A 17,710-nucleotide genomic window follows, 5' to 3' on the forward strand; every position below is an offset into this window, starting at 1 on the left:
ATGACGTATATGACCGTATTATTTGCTGCTGGTGGGTTCCAAAGATATGAGCTACATGTGAAACTTACGTTTTGAAAAGACCTACAAATATTATATTGAAAGAGAAACTTTGAATTTTTGTTTAAATTTTCGAAAGAAGAAACTTTTAGAAAGCAAATGGATCAAAGACAAGGGAGATAAGGAAAACATGTATACGTGGAAATAAAAATGAAATAAGTCATTGCTTTCTTTAACAGACTTATTGTTCAGAAGTGAAAATACGAGTTTTGGATCCTTTTGGAACCCTTCAGTTCAGAGCAGAAGTGATGAAATTGTGGAATATTTATTTATTTATTGAGCTTAACACATTCCGGACAAGCGGAGGGCTCTGCACTTCGTAGAACTAATGTCCAGTAAGACAATAAGATGGACAACGGGCATAGCCTTCCCTTTGCTAGCAAACTTTGTAGTTTTCAGACATGTCTTCAAAATGGAAACAACTGAAGCGAGTCTTTGGTACGAATTTTGGGAACACAGAAAGAAAACTGAGTCTGCTGAGGAAAACAATTCCTCTGCAAAGCGTTAACTTGAGTCATTCACGGCTGAAATAAGTGTCTGCTACACGTTATTGCCATGCCATTATTGTGAAAGGAGTTTCAAACTGTTTCAGTTCTGACTTGACTGACACCAACAAACGGCTATTGTTTAGTTTAATTAACTGGTTTTATCAGTCCATAGAAGAGTTGAGTTGATTTTAACGTCCCTTTCAGCAGCTAGGCTATATGAGACGACACCTACTGATTAACATGGAACCCGAACTACATGAGCTTCCGCCGAGAATCGAACCCAGGTCTCCCAGGCCAGAGGCGCGTACGCTAACCGCTTAGTCACGAAGGAGCTTCAGTCGATAGAAGAATGACAGGTGACGCTAGAAATCGATTGGATTAGCATATACACTTTTCACTTTACAAAAGGGCCGCAATCATGTGAAAGAAAAATAATACTTACGCTTGAAATAAACGTCTGAACTAACCAAAAAAAAAAAAAGTTCATATTTCAGGGAGTTCACTGATACTTGAAATACAGGAAATTACTGAATATGTATATCGATACTGGAAATACTGAAAACTTACTACAAATTATTGCGTAATCTGAAGAAATGTAATAATTCCCATTGAAATCCTTCTAGATGGCGGCTCCATCATCTGAATATATGTGATGATTGGTGTAACTGGTCAACCACTGAAAAACTAGCTAGTTCGAGAAGGAAAGTGGACAGTGTTTACAGTGTTAACGTGTGATCTTTTAATGTAGTTTTATATGCAGTTTGCATTCATAGAATATTTGTGAAAGGTCAAAACAGTAGCACATCTAAATGTCTAAGCATCAACATTAAACGTTTCTCCTCGATAGTTGTAACTAATTGGCCTTCTGCTTAACAGCCTACTTAGCAAATGTAATGCAAATGCAAGAATATATATTATATGTAATACGGTGAACCACGTGAGGAAAGAGTTGACCAAGGGGTGAGTGGAGAGCAACAAACGCAAATGATTGTGGATTACGATAGCCATTCTGGGAGAAATAACGTCTAAAAGACACTTATTCTGGAGTTTTTTTTTTTTTCATCCGTTAACTACTGTGCATTTTTCCTATTAGAATATTGAACACTACTTTGCTTTCTCAACATATTTTATAAGGTGTTAAATATCACAGCGTACAGTTATATGTGGCCTCACCCATTTTTTCAGTTCACAGTAGCATACTGAATTTTTTCTAGCAGCAAACTGGAAATATCCAAGTTAACTCTATTACACAAGAGTGAGTTGATAGTTTGACCTTATGCGCAAGGCTGTACTTAAGAGAAATTTCGTAGTAGGCCAAATAATTGTTTTGGCTCAAAATGAGCCAAAATAAAAACTCACTAACTCAGAGAACATATGTTATTGACAAATTTTCTGTAATACTTAGACTTGATCATTCTTCATACAAGAACAAAAATGCGTCTCAAGTTCAATCAAGAACGTAGGTGATACATAAAATCTTCAAATTAACTTAATCCTCTCTTTACCAAGAGGGGTATACGCACACCCTAGTGCTCTTTATTTTGTTGTTATTTAAGTAATTATATTTATTGAGGGATGTATTCCTTGAGTTATTATTTATTGATGTAAACTTAACTACAAAACAGCAATGGTACTTAGTAAGTCGTCTTGTAGAAAACATAAATTAATTATATTGATCTTTTATCATCTTAGTTAGTAAATAAGGGTGATCTAAAGCAGCAAAATATTTTCTGAATTATCATTAGATCACTTATCGTGTCTGTTTTCCTTGTATTAGCGCTAATACAGAGTTACCACGAACAAATGTGTCAGCGCAGTAAATGCATAATTATACAGGTATCTGTTTTTTTTTTATAGTTTTTTTATTGATTTAATTCGAGGCAAATCAGACTCAAAGTATTTGAGAATAAAATCCTGAAATTAATATTCGTATCCAAAAGGAACGGGAATGGGGAAAACCATAACGAGGAACTTCATAAAGTTTACCAAACATTTTTAGGGTTATCAAATCTAGGAAGCTTAGGTGGGTAGGTTATGTAGCCAGAATAGAAGAAAGAAGGAACGCTTTTAAAGTATTAACTGGAAGTCCAATGGAAATCGACCATTAGGAAGACCTAGGCGCAGACGAGAAGACAATATTAAGATCGATCTCATAGAGATAGGAAGACAAAGTAGAAAGTGGATCCAGTTTGCAAAGGAAGAAGTCAGTGCAGAGGTTTTGTGAATGTGGCATTGAACTTTCGGGTTCCACAGGACATAGAGTTAGTTAATTCAAGGTAAGCTGTGTCGTATGTATTATATATGCTTTATTTCTCTAGAACGTTCCATACGAAAGGCGTGTTTTTTTAAGCCACAACGGAACTCTTATTATTATTGAGATAAGTCGCAAGTAGATGGTGAGTTCTTTTCCGGCAGTGACTGTTTTTAACTTGGAGTCAAGAAAGAACATAAACATTTTTACAGAATTGACTTAATATGTAAGTTGTTGATCCAGTGAAGTTTACAGGCCATGTAGGGCGAAGAATCACAATAATGATTAAGGTTCGGATTTCTGTGACATGTCATATTTTTATTCTGACATCTTTTTACATGTCGAATTAAATATAAGCATATTTCTGACCCCTGAGAACAAGAAAATACTGTTTCTATCTTGATATAAATGCATATTTAATCGTATTTTAGTATGTCACATTTGGTCCCGAAGAATTATAGGTGCATCAGGGTGAACCTGAAAGACGTGCACAAACTCCGGGAGGTGATTCGTGACATCAAAAGACGACAAAACGTCCTCTTGCATGTTGTAAAATTCCATGTCGTGTACGCTGTGCAAATCTTTCTATTTCGTTCCAATTGTTAGGATTCGAGTTTCGATTCCAAGTTGGAACCTGTCACTCGTACACGATGCGGAATTCAACAACATGCAAGAGAATTTTTTTTTTTCTTCTTTTGATGTCACAAATCACCTCCCGAAGTATGTTCACATCTTTCTATTTCAATTGTCACGATTCGATTCCAAGTTGGCACTCCTACACGACATATATATTTTAATAATACTTTATGCGAATTTCACTTACTGCTCAGAAATGCATTTGCCAGTAATGGCAACGAGGGTATTTGGAACTTGTTTCTTAGAAACACTGTGTAACAGGATTCGAAGAAAACTGTACAATGTAAGAGGATCGAATTGGTTGAACTGGTGTAGCATCAATCACTTTGAAGAGGGAAATCGGCACCTCAGCTTCTGTCTCTCGTTTTCCTTTCCACTGCAAAGATACCCAAAGTCACTTTCTTTGTTGCATATTGGTGGAAAATATTTCCATTCAGATCCTGGAGAGACTTTAAATACATTGGGGCTGTGGTGTTTCTTACATTGAGTGTACGGGTATTTTTCGAATATGACGAATGTTTGACAAATGTTGGAAGATTTTATTTCTCATAGAACCTGGCATCAGTGTTTGAAGTGGGAAAAAAAAAGCAGAGGCGGTATGTTTAAAATCTTGACGCGACGTACCGGTTATCTAAATATTGAAATACAGTGATGGTATGTTGCCTAAAAGATTGCATTTCTATTTACATATTGACTCAAAGCCATGGAAGAACCTTTCGTAGTTACGGGTGGGACATGGAGAGGCTTTGTCTCAGGCCCTAACTTTCTGCGAATAATTTTTTAAAGAAAAAAAAACTGTTGTGTTGTATTATGGAGAATTATTTACGAAAGTGCTCTAAAACCGATTTTTTATGTTAACAATTTTTTAAATAATTTCCCGCCCCGCGTTCAAACTCCCGAACTCTCCACCCGACTAAGATATTCCAGACCCCCGGAAGGTTGTTATCCAATTATTAGAAAACGCAAAAATATTTTTTAATGAAGGTATATTAGCTCCATCAATTTAATATTCTTGACACACCACACAATAACCAAACACTTAAGCAAAATAACTTTTTTATTGCATAAACTTATTTTTTCTCTTAAATACCTGACTCAATTATGTTTTTCTTTATCATTGTAGACCAAAGAAATCCCTGTGTACTAGAGACCTGCACGGGCCGGGCTTGGGCGGGCCGACTCTGCTATTTATTTGGGCCGGGCCGGGCTTGGGCGGGCCGACACTGTTATTTCTTTGGGCCGGGCCGGGCTTGGGCTGGCCGACACTGATTTCTCTTCAGGTCGGTCCGGGCAAGGGGCCGATCAATTGTAATTCTTTAATAATTATTGACTCTCGTTAAACAATAATTGGAATAAAGCCAAACGTTGAAGAAGTGTGTCCGTGAAAATGTTACAAAGAATGCAATAGCTATTTACAGTTTGTGTTGCTTAGCGGCTCCACTTTCACTATAGAGGATTGCAGGCATTATGCGGTAAATTGAGCTCTGACCTTGACCTTCACTGAACTCAAAATATAACAAGAATGGGTGAGAATGTTTTGCCTGTCGCTAAACAATATTGCCATCTTCACGTTATGCTAAAAATCAATTAAGTTAGATTTTTGTTACAGGGAATAGAGTTTTTGTTCTCTCGATGACAGGCAAAGTTTTAGGAGGCAATGGTACCATTCGGAAGGCAAGCGTCAGGTTGTGAACCAGAGTTTAGAAAATGTTTCTGAGGGTTAGGTCAAATTTAGTACTAAATTTTGAGAAAGATTGGGGCTCGAGCTAATTTTTAAAAAAATTTATCGAGCCGGGCTCGGGTCAAAAACTTTTAAAATTTATCGGGCCCGGGCCGGGCTTGGGCCAAGAATTTTAAAAAGCTTATCGGGCCGGGCCGGGCTCGGGCCGAAAATCTCCAAAACTTTTCGGGCCCGGGCTGGGCCGGGCCTAGGTACGTTCGGGCCGGATTGGGCTCGGGCCGAAAAATTCGGCCCGTGCAGGTCTCTACTGTGTACTCATAACAATTCTTTTCGATTTTAGCTTAAACGAGTCGCCTCAATACTCTGCCTTTTGTTTGGATTGGGCTCATGAGTGATTTCTTTCTACCATGTAACCATTATCTGCAATCAATACAATCAACATCAGTTCTTGCGTAGGAGTAAGGGGTGAATTTCTTTGTAGACACCTCATTTTAAAAACGGAAGATAGTAAAAACATGTCAAAAATGTTGATGTTACCACTTTGAAATTATTTCTACATAAGAAATAAAATCTTTGACGTGCAAAGCAATTCGCCAATTACTGTGTATAAAAATGGATTTATTCAAGTTATATTAGCGTCCAATTTGCACTTGCGAAAAACCAGCGGCGATATATCTTTATCACTGAGAAACCAGAGACGGTATGGCATACCACCGCATACCATCTCACTTCGACCACTGTCTGGCATCACTGCGTGTAGTTTCACTGCCTAAAGTCAAGTGTTCTAATAGTGTTAAGTTGCGTTGTTCTTAGCAGTAGCGTCATTTCATCATATGCTTGAGAGCGGAGGGGGGAGGAAAGACTCCGATATAAAGTACAGTTTCACGTTTCTCATCAGTATCTTATTATACTGTTGACTATATGTGCCCCCACTTCTGCACCCAAAAAGGCATTTTTCAAGATTATACAGGGTGTTACAAAAGTCCATTACCACCCCTTTTGAAATTCGTACAGATGTAATTATATTGAACTTGATGTAGGAAATATACAATAGGGCTAGGAGCACACCTTTTAGATGATGGTTCGCGGACGGCCGCCATCTTGAATTTCATTTTTTTTAAAAATTCAAACGATAGATGGGTAATGTGATACATGACTTTAGGCTATAATTTGCTCAGGATGTCAAATCTGAAATCAGATGTCATGTATCTTTATTTGGTGAGAAGTTATGGACAACGACAAATGATGTTTACCTGTTACACGATGTGCTCCACGATCTGGATGCGTTCCTCAGTTGTTAGCGGCATGGTTGACCACCTACAAAAAGAGGAATAACCACCAAATAAAGAGGAATAACTTCTCACCAAATAAAGATACATGAAATCTGATTTCACATTTGACATCCTGAGGAAATTCTAGCCTAACGTCGTATATCACGTGACACACCTATTTGAAATAAAAAATGAAATTCAAGATGGCGGCCGTCCGTGAACATTATCCAAAAGATGTGTCCTAGCCCTATTGTATATTTCTTACATCAAGTTCAACATAAATATATCCGTACGGATTTTAAAAAGGGTGGTAATGGATTTTGAAACATCCTGTAATTTAGGGCATATTTTGCCATTTTTTAGAACTTAAATGCATGCATATTTTCGAAGTTTTGAGGCCATAGAAAGCCAAGTCTTAATCAATAGATGTTATTGCTATATAGAAATAAATTTAAAAAAATAGAAGACGGCGCACTGAACTATTACCAGTGGCGCATAGGTAATAATGGTCAATAGATATGGTGGCAGTCAAGGTGTTAGAAATAATTTCATTTCTCTGTTAGCATCGAAAATGACTGATAAGTTTCCCCTTTCATGTAGTAGCAAGTTTTTCTTTCTTTCTTTTTGGTGGGATTAACTTTCGGTATTAATATATGATTAATGTTTTTAAGGGCGTATTTACTAACTTGCTTCTGTTTAAGAATAAAAAAGAAGAAATAAAAAACTTTATATTTTGCTATTCGACAGTCGTTTGTATGTCGAAATATTTGTGACTATAATGTGAGGCACTTCACGAATATTGAACCAAATAGAAAGTTGTGCAGAGCCCCGTACGCATATGTAATCTTTCACGTGATTTATCGTTGAGGAAATATTCTCGGTACGTTCATACATACAAACACATAGACGTCAATACGGAAATGGTAAGTCTTCACCCAAATCTGGTCGTATCTGGATTTACATTAGACATTTTGACCGTAATACTTCCTTGTTATAGTATAACATAGAAGTAATGACAGTCACTCACAGAAATGTAATAAGAATTATGACACCAATGTTGTAAAGGGTTTGTTTATACCTGCAGTATTTTTCCAGTTAGAAATTGTTTTGATTTGTCAACATCAAAAACGTAAGTGTTACTGATATTACTCTGCAATGTCTATTCGCGAAGTGCCTGGCAGGATTTAACATACAATACCTTTCAAACGGTACCAGCTACGGTGAAACTCACTGCACCAATGAATTTCCGAGAAAATTGTACATGCATTTGATGTATCACTTGTACCTATTCCCATTTGTAAAACTGAAAGTTGAATCCAAGATGGCGGCTGGGGTGTGTAACATGTGTCAGAAAAGCAGTACTTGATCCAATTTGTTTCGCATATGCCCACATTCATATCCAGTTACATCTAAAGAAACTAAAGCAATTTTGTGTCCGAGCGTTACGGCAGTGTATGATTGAATTCCGTATATATAAAGAGACATAAATATGCAAATTATTGGTATGGACCGCTCAAATTAGTACAATACACATTGGGCCACGGAGAACTTTGCATTTGACTCAATTTTACACGAATTTCGAGGGGACACTTCGCGAATATATCTTGTTAGACCTTAATATAAGAAGGCATAACAAGAAATTGATCATCAGTGTCCCCTTGGGACACAGCCGGTACACAGTACATTCATTATAGATCTGCACATTGAGCAGGTACCAAAGCACACATTTGGAAGAATTTGTTTTTGCGTGCCATACATCTTACCTCCTTAAAAACAGACTTACAGACAGATTGAATACCTAACGAAGCTGGGTAGTTTGAATGGGTATCCCGCTTCATTATTAAATGGTATAATCAGGTTAAAAGGAATTTAAGTTCCAATAAACCTGAAACCGACATAAAAGATAAAAATGGGTTAGATTGTCTATTTTTACCAGATTGACAACTGCATTAAATAGAATCTATACACAATACGGTTTTCGTACAGCCTTAAAGCCCCGCAAAATTTTGGAAAAGAACATTATCCAATTTAAGAGTTATTACACGGATCCCAATGAAAAATCGGGTGTTTACGAAATAAAATGCAGTTGCCAGAGAGTTATATAGGGAAAACGAAAATAAATCGAAAAGTACGAGTAAAAGAGCATTAGTGATCCAAAAGAGGAAAATCCGGTGTCAGGTTTATCGAAGTATTTAAAAGAAACGCAATACACGGTAGAAGATTCAAAAAATTTTATTTGGAGCTAGAAATGAAGTAGAGAGACTTTTTTTTAAAAATGTATTTCTTCATTTGAAAAACCGAAATTAAATTTAGGCAAGGGATGGTTGAGTGACGAATGGGAAGCGGTAATTAAAATAATTTCACAGCATTGGCATGACAACAAAAATAATGAGCTGGCAACCTTCCAACAAGGAACAAGAAAATCGCACAAATTGACTCCGCCATATTATAGTTTGGATCATCTTCATCCTTTGGTCGCTGACGTACTTGGCAACTTGTTTCAGCATAACATAGCTCTTCCCTTGGTAACAATCGCAATAAACCACAATATTAAGAATTACATTAAAAGCAATAACTTCACCAATATGAGTTCACTGTAAAGAACATCTAGTATAGGCGGATTATGCACATAACAAACAACGAGGAAAATATCGAAACAAATTACGCATATGATTTCACTTTACTTTATGCCTTTATAAGCATATATCTACATAATTAATGTTATATAGATTTAAAAAATAAAAGAAATTGTTCGCGAATAATTAAATTAGAGCTCCTCTGTGGCTAAGCGGTTAGCATACGCGCCTTTGGCGTGGGAGACCCGGGTTCGATTCCCGGCGGGAGCTCATGTGGTTCGGATTCCACGTTAATCAGTAGGTCCACGTCTCATATAGCCTCGCTGCTGAACGGGACGTTAAACTCAAAATCAACTCAACTCATCGAATAATTAAATTGAGCTTATGATGCAGGTTCTGCTAATGATCATTCATCTTGAGCAATGATGCGTCGTTCTTCCCACTTCTCAGACGAAGCACCTCCTACAGGTCTAGAACCAAGGCGTAAAAAGTATTCTCGAAACTCTCGTTTCATACAAATTTTTGTTCATTTCGTGTGCACACGCACGAAATTGCTGGCTGAAGTATTATCGTGACGTATAAGTAATGTCTATGAGAGTATATTATTGCTCCAGTTCCTACGGATGAGATTTGAACGTTAATAAGCAGTCTATTGTAACTTAAAATGAAAGAAAATGCAAAAATGAAAAATAAATGCACTTCTTTAAGTCCATCACACAAAATAAAATGAATGTTTTAAAAAATTGGTTCATAATAAAAATCACTATAACTCATCTAACAAAACCAAAATTAAATTTAGACAAAGTATGGTTATGTGACGAAATGGAAGCAGTGATTATAAAATTTGTATATACAACGTTGGCATAACAATAAAACTACGAACAAGAATTGGTAACATTTCACCAACAAACAAAAGAATATGCAAATCGATCCACCATATTGCAACCCGCGTTTCCATTATTTGACGGTAATCTTTGGTTTCCGCAACAGTGTCTGTAGCACTGCTCTACCCTGGCAAGTCCGTTCCTTTTATTTTCCCTGTTATTTATATTTTTTTCATCTCTTGCTTTTATATTCCATGGCCAAGACTCCAGAGAAGAGTTGAAAGCCTGGAAGTGGAAGTGGTATTCAGGAATTTCATAAATCTGTAAATAGAATGATTATTCTACAAGAATTACAACAAAGAACTTAATATCCAGTTTTTTTGTTTTTCTTTTTTTTTTAAATAAATGAATTAGCCTTACTGTTACTCTCTGAGGGTAAGCAACATCAAATGCTGTCAAAATATTAGCAATCACTAATTTTAGCACAGCATGTTAAATTAAGATGTGTAATACGTATGATTTCTTCTTACTGATCACAAACAGAATGAGCTAATAAACTGTAAAGTACTAATACAAATACAGATGTGAATTATGTGAAAAATCAACTCAATAGGACTTTCAATATATTTAATAAATAATAATAATTAGTAGATGCAGTATGTTATCTCTTAAAGAGTAACACGGACAAAATATCTATCCTAAGAAAGGACCTCGAATTGAGATATGACATAATTTTATTTTGCCATTAGTTTTATAGTTTAACTCTCAGAAGGAAAAGATTCGATCAACTCCAGAAAATTTTGCATATTCAAGAGCGTGTTACAAGATTATATAGAGATCACTGGAAAGTATATTTCTTATTTCGGTTGAAACCTAAAATAAGAGGAGCAAAACAGTATTTTGCTTTATTATAGAGATGTTCTCGGGATATCAGCCAATTGAAGTTTGATGATAGACCCAACGTTTCAAGAACTGACGTCGTTCTCGTCTTCAGGGCGATTATGCTGAGACCAGTTCGTGTGTACTATATATAGAAGAGGTAAGGAGAGGGGGAATCCACCTGGAGTATACTGCCTTCCCTGCGGATGCGGGAAAACTTATATAGGAAAAACAATACGAACAATAGAACAACGATGCAAGGAGCATGAGAGATACATCAAGCTGTTTTATCCAGAGAAATCAGCCTTGGCGGAACACAGTATAACGGAAGGACATAGAATTTTATTTTCAGACACTAAAATTATTTCAAAGAGCTCAAACCACTAGGATAGGATAATTAAAGAATCTCTTGCCATACTACAAGAACCCAACAATATCAACAGGGATACATGATTTCAACTCAGCCAGACATGGACACCAGTCATAAAGAAAGCATATATGAATACGGCCGATCAGCGTCAAACTATAGACCGTCCAATCAGAGACACGGATTCTTAACCCCCTTCTCCTTACCTCTCCTATATAGAGTACACACGAACTGGTATCAGTATAATCACCCTGAAGACGAGAACGACGTCAGTTCTTGAAATGTCAGCTCTATTATCGGACTTCACCTGGCTGATATTCCGAGAACATCTCTATAATATTCGCCGTCAGGAAAGCTTCAATTCATATTTCAGTATTTTGCTTGTTTTTCACAAATCTGTACTTCAATTATGCAATACAATTCAAAAAATGAAAATATTGAAACTGTAATACAAGACACTGTAATGTCAACAGTTACCAGCCAAAAATGGGTACGAATTAAATGTTCCTTTGTCAACAATCTCAGAGAATTTCTTAACAAAAGTACGCGTTGTAAAACTTCTTGAAATTTTGAACTTGTAAAAAAAAATTTTCCGGTTTTTCCTGAAACCTGGCAAAATTAAGGAAAGAAAAAAAAATTGTATTACGTTAATTTTATTAGTAATCGAACTGTTCTTTTTCGAATGCGTGAAAAATGTAAGTTCAGAAATTTCAATATTGCGTGTATATATAAGCACTCGAAAATTAAATTGTTGCAATTACTCTTGAAAATTAATAAATTGCACTTATTTCCTTTATGAGCATTTTAGTCTTTTATTCGTTGATGTGCATTAATTACAGAACTTCTACAGTTACATACAACGCTAGCATCATGAAGCTTTTCTTTTGCAACAAATAGGTCTCTTGGATGAAACAGTATTTAATATGCTTTTTGTCCTGGTGAAGTTTTGTTAATTTTAACCAAGTTACTTCTTAAAAGAAACAGCAGTAGGAAAATTTCACTAATTGTTAGTTAAGCTATTTTTTCCGGGTTTTGCCTATATTTCCGAACAAAAGATTTTTTTCTAATGGGTTCAAAATTTCCGGAAATTTTACACAGCAGCGGAATTTTACACATTTATTTAAATTATATATTTGATTTTATCATGTTAAAAAAATATTCTGGTCCCGTTATTTTAATACTTCCCTGCCTTCAAGCGGGAACTTCGTAGGATTGCTTAAGATAATTTTAATGCGTCTATATTAATCAATCTAACTAGAATTATATTTTAGTTTCCTTTGTAGCCATAACTCCATTATATCACGGTGCTTAAAGTGTTTGGATGTATCATGCCGGTATGTTTGTTACCACAAAATTTCCTATAGTAATTACAAACAACATGATCAACTCAATGATCTTAACTGTAAACTAGTAAATATAAAATAGTTTTCATTTTAAAAGCATAACTCAGTATGAGGTGTTGGAAGTTGGCCCGCAAAATCGAGATGAAATGTAAAACTTCATATAGAACGATTGCCCATGTTTGCCCACCCAAAATTTTTGTTTGCCCACAAATAGAACCTAAGTTATACGTAAAAAACAATTTTAGAGCCAACTTCACACTGGCACAACAAAGTGTGAAAATAAAATATTGCAACATGCAAATCGATTGCCCATCGTTTGCCCATGTTTGCCCAATAAAATTTTTTGTTTGCCCACAAACAAACAAAAAGATATAAACAAAACCTATTTTACGCCTAATAAACTTTACAAGCAAAATAAAAGATTTGTAAATATTTATATTCTTTCTACATAAAATATTAATTGCTCATATTTATCTATCAAAACCAACCATTTTGCGCTACATAAACGGAAAATTATGGAACGGACTATGCATCCAATAGTAACAATGACACAATCATATTACTGCATTTGTAACAATGCAAATTGTAATATTGCGAAATCTAACTTTTTTCTATATGTGTAAATACAAGAACTATCATTAAACAAACAAAAACACTTGCTGGACAAACTAAGGCAATCGTTGGGCAATTCAAACAAGGCCAAACATAGGGCAATCAATATTTGTGATTAGAAACATAGCCCGCTTGAATTATCACATGTAGTCTCAAAAACGTACGAAATTAGGTTCCAGCTTCTTTTCTATCGTTGGGCAAACAAAAACTAATGCTGGGCAAATGAAATCAAGTGCTGGGCAAACAAGGGCAAACATAGGGCAATCAATATTTGTGATTAGAAACATAGCCCGCTTAAATTTTCACATCTCGTCTCGAAAACGTACGATTTAAGGCTTTTCTATCGCAGGGCAAACAAAAACTAATGCTGGGCAAACGGTATCAAGTGTTGGGAAAACAAGGGCAAACATAGGGCAATCAATATTTGTGATTAGAAACATAGCCCGCTTAAGTCTCAAAAACGTACGAAATTAGGTTCCAGCTTTTCTATCGTTGGGAAAACTAAAACTAATGCTGGGCAAACGAAATCAAGTGCTGGGCAAACATAGGGCAATCAATAATGTGATTAGAAACGTAGCCCGCTTAAATTTTCACATCTAGTCTCGAAAAGTACGATTTAAGGCTTTTCTATCGCAGGGCAAACAAAAACTAATGCTGGGCAAACGATATCAAGTACTGGGCAAACAAGGGCAAACAAGGGCAAACATAGGGCAATCAATATTTGTGATTAGAAACATAGCCCGCTTAAGTCCCAAAAACGTACGAAATTAGGTTTCAGCTTCTTTTCCATCATTCGGCAAACAAAAACTAATGCTGGGCAAATGAAATCAAGTGCTGGGCAAACAAGGGCAATATTTGTGATTAGAAACATAGCCCGCTTAAATTTAAGCGGGTTATGTTTCTAATCACAAAAAAATTGATTGCCCCATGTTTGCCCAGCATTAGTTTTTGTTTGCCCAACGATAGAAAAGCCTTAAATCGTACGTTTTCGAGACTACATGTGATAATTCAAGCGGGCTATGTTTCTAATCACAAATATTGATTGCCCTATGTTTGGCTTTGTTTGACTTGCCGAACGATTGCCTTAGTTTGTCCAGCAAATGATTTTGTTTACCCAGCAAATGTTTTTGTTTGTTTAATGATAGTTCTTGTATTTACAGATATAGAAAAAGTTAGCTTCCGCAATATTGCAATTTGCATTGTTACAAATGCAGTAATATGATTGTGTCATTGTTACTATTGGATGCATAGTCCGTTCCATAATTTTCCGTTTATGTAGCGCAAAATGGTTGGTTTTGATAGAGAAATATGAGTAATTAATATTTTACGTAGAAAGAATATAAATATTTACAAATCTTTTATTTTGCTTGTAAAGTTTATTAGGCGTAAAAAAGTTTTTGTTTATATCTTTTTGTTTGTTTGTGGGCAGACATGGGCAAACGATGGGCAATCGATTTGCATGTTGCAATATTTTATTTTCACACTTTGTTGTGCCAGTGTGAAGTTGGCCCTAAAATTGTTTTTTTACGTATAACTTAGGTTCTATTTGTGGGCAAACAAAAAATTTGGGTGGGCAAACGATGGGCAATCGTTCTATATAGAGTTTTAAATTTTATCTCGATTTTGCGGGCCAACTTCACACAGGTCTCAGTATGATCTATTTATTCCGTAGAAAATACAGAAACTCGATTTAGGGGCCGTTCAAAAATTTTGTGGACTCTGACCCCAACACTAATTATTGGCCAAGATCGCAACCCTTTGATCCATTGTTGGATCATTTCTAAAACTTATTTTTCTTTTGCGTTCATCATTATGTCTCTGAGGACATTTACAGACACACCTGTTTGCTATTTACTTGACGATAAACACTGTTACACATTTTCTTTTCCAATACATGATTGGACCTTTGGAGACTCGATACGCACTTGAAACAGTACTACAATGTAAGTTAAAAGATTTGTATAAATATTCATTGGTGGTAATGTCCAGTTACAAATTAAACAATAAACTGACAAGAAAAAAAATAGATGAATGGTTTAACAAACTCCCAAACCAGCCTGGAAAAGTTCGACATCAATGGACCACAGCAAGATATCAAAATGGATGCTAGAAAACTGATCACAAGCACCACAACATGATACCCAACTGGCTCCATTCTCTGTTCGAAGCGTGTGCAGACCATAACATGAATTTCTAACAATTCCAATGATTCTAACGCGCACCAGAGGCGAATCCAGGACGGACTTCTGAGGGGGCGGTGGGTTGCAATACTGTTACTTAGAGCTACTTTTAAGAGTTCAAAACTCTGGGATGGGTTTTGTTTATATATAAAATAAGAAAGGTGCCTCTTCTGGGGGGGGGAGGCGACCGCCCCTCTGGATCCGCCCCTGAGGCGCACACATAGAATTTTGTAAACGAGATCTTCTCGGTGAGCATGACTTCTCAATAATATTGTGAAGTTTGAAGCTGCTTCCAAACAAACTATCTTACAAGAACCAAACGAAAATGTAACACATACACACACACACACACACACACACACACACACACACACATATATATATATATATATATATATATATATATATATATATATATATATATATATATATATATATATAGAACACTAGGCAACAAATTGAAACTTCTTTTTTGTAACTGGAATGAAATTTTCTGTTCTTTACTAATTTGGGGTTGCTGAATTCAGTGGTGTATATAGAAATTTTTTATCACGTCACATTTCTGAGTTACGGAATATGGCCAATTTCCATATCCCATATAGGCTCACTATATACAGCGAATCATGTATTGGGATAGTAAAGTAGTAAATCATTCTTTTCTGGACCGAAACTGCGAAGACACACTAGAGAAATTATTTTTACGAGGCACTTACTTGTTACTGCTGGAAATAAACCCCTGATGATGATCTTTTGTGTGATTTAGTGTCGGAATACCTGCACAGAAACCAACAGTAGTCGCCCATCATGGAAGCATCCCATCTGCCTTGGTACCGGCGTTCCATTTGGGAAATTTCTTGGTGGAATCGCTCTCCGTGTTCATCACTCACGTCACACAAGTTTGGAGGGAAAAAGCCCAAGTGAGAATCAAGGATATGTAGCTTCAATGACATGCGACAGTCTAGAACTTGATAGGTTGCTATCAAATCATCGACCAACTGTACATACAGAGGACTCCTGTATTTCCCTAGGAAACCGTCACATAACGCAGTAAATGCATTCCATGCAGCGACTTCATAATGGTTCATTTTGTTTTCAAAACCTGAGTCATGAAGTAATTTCCTTATCTGAGGGCCGGTAAAAATCCCTGCTGCAACCTTTGCTTCACTTAAGTTGGAAAATTTTTCCCTTAAGTACTTGAAAGTTACACTCTCCTTGTCCAGAGCCATCACAAATGTACAAATTAAACCAAGTTTAATGTGCAGTGGGGGAAGTAAGACTTTTCACTTAAAAGAGTTGTATTTTATGGCAGACAGCACTTCATCCATAGTTTGATACGACTCTTTCATGCCTACTGCGTGGGCAATGGGTATGGACGGCCCCTAATTGCCGTTATCCAGTAGCGCTGCCTTTAAACTCAACTTAGAGGCATCAGTAAACAGACGCCATTGCATTGGGTTATGTTCAATTCCAAGTGTATGGAACAGTCAATTTACATTGGCACACACACACATTGAAGAACTGTGCGAATTCCTTCTCTCGATCCCTGTACTGTGAAGATGTGTGTATTTAGACACATAACAAAACATCTTATTTCGAACTATGGGACATTTTATTTTAAATCTCATTACAGCATAATCATTCATTTAATGTTAAATCACTTTTCGATTTTTTGTAAGTTGATTTGCCTTTCCTACTAGGAAGTCTTCTTGCTGTCTGTCATTTATTTCTTACACTTGTAATTTCTTAATTAATAAAAACAAGAGATTCCTTCCCCGTCCGCATTCCTACCATCACCTTACCTTGGTTAATCTACGAGCATGCACTTTTCATCAAGACGGAAAATATAGTTAATGACCGAGGTTATGAACCCGGAAGGGACGCTAAACAAAACGATCGCGAGACTTTTGGAAGAGGGAGTCGATATTGAATTGGAGACGAGTTAAGATATAGAACGCAAAATTCATTTTCAAGCTTACGATAAATTAAGCTTTGCTCTGTCCTAAAGAGCATCTTATTTCAGCTAACGTTACATAGCTGTTGACCACGATGAATTGTTTACTAAAAATAAGTTTCGACCTTGATTGAATTTGCGGTATTCGTAAAGTTGGTTTTCCTGTCCGGGTTTCGCCAACCCTTAACTCTCAACTACTTGAACGACCAGCCAACCAGATAGAAAGATGGACGGACGTCAGGCCACTGGAAGAATAATAGAGAAGGAAACATTAAGATCTACAAGTAAGTGCAAGTGGGTTAACCTGTCCTGAAAGTTGCTCCTTTCTCACCCCTTTCAACCCCTCTAACATCACAATCTGTCTCTTTTTGCATATGTTTGATTTTATTTACACGTAACGCAGGTCAGATCCCGTACCTTACGTTCTGCTAAATTCAATGCATACAAAATCCTGGGCGCAACTTGTCGGTTCTGACATCCCCAATTACGTTGTCTATAAGCGCATTATCTGAGCTCTCAGACCGACAAGGGGCGACTGCACATTGTGGTAGATGCTTTAAGATTCTCATATTTTCAAATATTTTGTTTTAGTTT

This window comes from Thermobia domestica, chromosome 17 (genome assembly GCF_964235325.1).
Source record: "Thermobia domestica chromosome 17, izTheDome1.hap1.1, whole genome shotgun sequence".
NCBI classification, from domain to species: domain Eukaryota; kingdom Metazoa; phylum Arthropoda; class Insecta; order Zygentoma; family Lepismatidae; genus Thermobia; species Thermobia domestica.